Raw genomic sequence first — 3,341 nt, 5'->3', positions numbered from 1 at the left:
TTACTTTTCTAATAAGTCAGCATTTCATTGACTACATAAGCTACAATTTTTGTTTGTTCTGGGAGTCGCCCTGATATTTTCAGAGGCTCCTACACATGTGTAATAAAGCTATTGAATGAGAGGAAGTCTATTGTCTTTATTCTACAAATCAGTGTCGTGACTCGGATCTGATCTGGCAGTGCTGCGGTCACTCAGGGCTTGTGAATTTGCTGCTTTTGGCCCATGACACCTAATTTACATTTCACCACACCTGAATTTGCAGAGACCACTTATACGAAAATTCATTAGTCTGAAATGTCAGAATGATGAACTATAAAACAATGACAGTACAGCTACTGAAAACTGACACAAACAACATCACACATTCTATGATATTTGCAGGGGCAAACACCCCTGCTCCCCCTATGTGGGGGGCTGCTGCCCCTCCACACACCCCGCAAATGATATATACCAACTCCGAGATTGCACTACAGTGACAACAAGGGTAGATTTCTCAAGCCATACTGTAGTGCGATCTCCATTTAAAAAAATATGAGTGCTGTACAATTTGTTTTGCACAAGTTCAACAGTGGTGCAACAACTAGTTCAGAAACACTATATAATTGTACATCTCACACTGCCAACATCACAGTAAACATTTCACAGACATGAAATTTGGCAAACTGAAGTTTCGGAGTACTGGATTTTCATGTAAGTGGTCTCGGCAAATTCAGGTTTGGTGAAATGTGAATTCGGTGAATGAAATGAAACCTATATATATATATATATATATATATATATATATATATATATATATATATATATATATGTATATATAAGAGTGTTTGTGTGTGTGTGTGTGTGTGTGTGTAGATATATATATATATATATATATATATATATATATAATGTTTCATCACACCCCTTTTGCTATGTACTGTGATGTAACAGCATATGGATATAATATATATATATATATATATATATATATATATATATATATATATATATATATATATATATATATATATATATATATGAGAGAGCGAAATATAGATATAGGAATCACTGAATCGTCTCTTTGGTCAATTACTCAGGAAAGTCAAACAACTGCAGAATGCCGGAATTACTTAGTAGGAAGTCACAGTACAACAGGGACTGGGAATTTGCCCTTTCTCCACTGTCATACAATCTTAAAGTCAGAATATATAAATAGCAGGGATTGTGGGGGGGGGGCCTTGCTCCTTGATAAAAATGTTTTTTTTTGGGGGGGGTCATGTTTTATCGAGTATATGTAGTACATTCATATATATACATCTTTATGTATAGTGTTACATCACAACACATAGCAAGAGGGCTATTAATATTTTAAACATATTCTACTTCCTATCTTTATTAAATAAGAGTTTTTGCTCTTATGAAAAGGGTTTATCATTACATGTCCATTAACTAAATATACATTTTCAGGAAATGTGCTACTTTACCATAAAGAGAACACTTTTTCTGGCCAAACACAGAGTATTCTCATCACAATAAGGAAGTGTAAATTTTACACTGATATAATTAATTACCATTAGTGTTGGGGGTTTGTCTTGTACACTGGCAGCGCAGATGATATAGCTCTTCTTGAAAAATATTTTCTGGTATCACTTAGGGAGGGTTTCCTTTATGTACATCATTCACAATGTTTTACTTTTTACTAATTCTGAAGTTTCTTATGATGACTTCAAGGATAAGCAATTCTGAAGACTACAGGTACTCCATTTAGACCTGAACTTCACATTTTCCCAAAGTGTGAGATAAAACCTGGACCAAAGGCACCTTCTGTCATGCCTTATTGATTACCATACAGATAAAACCAGTAGCTTTGAGAACACATTTCCATTACATACATAATTGCACTTTTTTTACAAGGAAACTATGGACATTTTTAATGACCAATAAATTGCTTTCAAAAATGGACTTGCATAGTTCAAAAACGTATGGTTTCATAACCTAAGGGCTATTCTGGGGGGCTTCTGGTTTGTAGATCAGGTGGCCTTTTTTTATTTATAAATACTTGAATCCAGTGATTAAAAGGTATCTCAGTATTACTACCGCTTACCTTTGTGTCCAAACGGAAGGAGAAGTCAGAAATGGAGACTCCATTAACAAAAACCTTCTGGGGTGGGTTTGCAACTCCAAACACTGACACCTCTCCAAGTGTCAAGCCATCAATCTGACTGTTTACATGAATCAAAGTACTTGCGATAATGTTCTAAAGAAGAAAGAAAAATGAATATCATATCCCGTGCACATTATTTAAATCTGCCTGATTTTTCAAATAATTTCAAACATACAAGATGCAGGTTTTCTCTCTCGTTAAAATAGTTGTGAGCCACTTCAAGTTCTGTAGTAGACTGCATGTGAAGAAAACTGCTTTACTTTCTGTGCTTTATACCCTCCTGTATGTTACTGGACCACTTAAGACATGTCACCTCACATATCTAAAGCTGTAAGACAGGCACTCTCTTTTTTTTTCTTTTCTTACCTCATTCACTCTTCCACTAGCAGAAAGCATGTCCACAGACAAACATTTATGAAAAAGTACAGTTTAAAACTGATTATACTTAGTTGCATGAGCATATTTGGCAAGTAAAATGTATTTATGGTGTGTGGAAAATATATTTAAAAGATTAAATCAAACATACAAACTTTGAACTTTACAGCAGTTATAACAATGAGTTTGTTAGCATATCTTACCTGTGTGGCCACTGTAGGTTAACAAAGCCAGTGGTATGTACTATTTGGTATCACATTTATATCAGATATACAGAAAAAAAGGCCAACATTTTTCAAGACCTTTTATAATTAGTAATAAAGCACAACAGACCCTTCTTCAGGTCAGACAGCATAGATGTGGGTCACAATCCCAAAGGTTTAGCTATACTGCTAAAACCCAAAAGCTATTCATTATACTTCACATGTTGTATGACCAGAGTCATTAGATGGCAGGTCATGCACTGCATGATGGTACGCAGTTCAGCAGCAATTGTTTTTTGGTGTCAAGAGCTGCCAAGACTTCTAAACAAAACACTTAGTACTACTATTAGCTCTGTTCAGAAAAAAAATATTTTGTCTTCCTTCAATCTGCAGAACAGTGGCTGCTACATTTGCGAGTTGCTGTGAAATAATATTTGTACTATACTGTTCCTAAATGAGGAATTTGCATTTCAAATACAAATCTCGTTTTGTGTTAAATAATTAGTCTTGCTTTAAAAAAAAAAATGGCATTTCACATATTCTCAAAGTGGTCTCAAGATATTACTAAGTTATGCATTTTGGATCAAACTGCCAACAACTGGTAAGTTATGACTCTATGT

The 3,341-nt window shown here is 34.5% G+C and overlaps 1 long non-coding RNA gene across 1 annotated transcript in view; it reads right to left on the bottom strand.

Moving 5' to 3' along the window:
- Nucleotides 1-2,239, bottom strand: part of LOC122799181 — a 138,603-nt gene extending 136,364 nt beyond the window's left edge. The window contains exon 1 of the long non-coding RNA XR_006364434.1: nucleotides 2,084-2,239. This is a non-coding gene — a long non-coding RNA (uncharacterized LOC122799181). The remainder of the gene's footprint in view (nucleotides 1-2,083) is intronic.
- Nucleotides 2,240-3,341: the final 1,102 nt, after the last annotated feature.

Source organism: Protopterus annectens, chromosome 4.part0 (genome assembly GCF_019279795.1).
Source record: "Protopterus annectens isolate FY-2018-M chromosome 4.part0, PAN1.0, whole genome shotgun sequence".
NCBI lineage: Eukaryota > Metazoa > Chordata > Ceratodontiformes > Protopteridae > Protopterus > Protopterus annectens.
The sequence above is the reverse complement of the archived record's forward strand: the minus strand, read 5'-3'. Positions and strand labels throughout refer to the sequence as shown.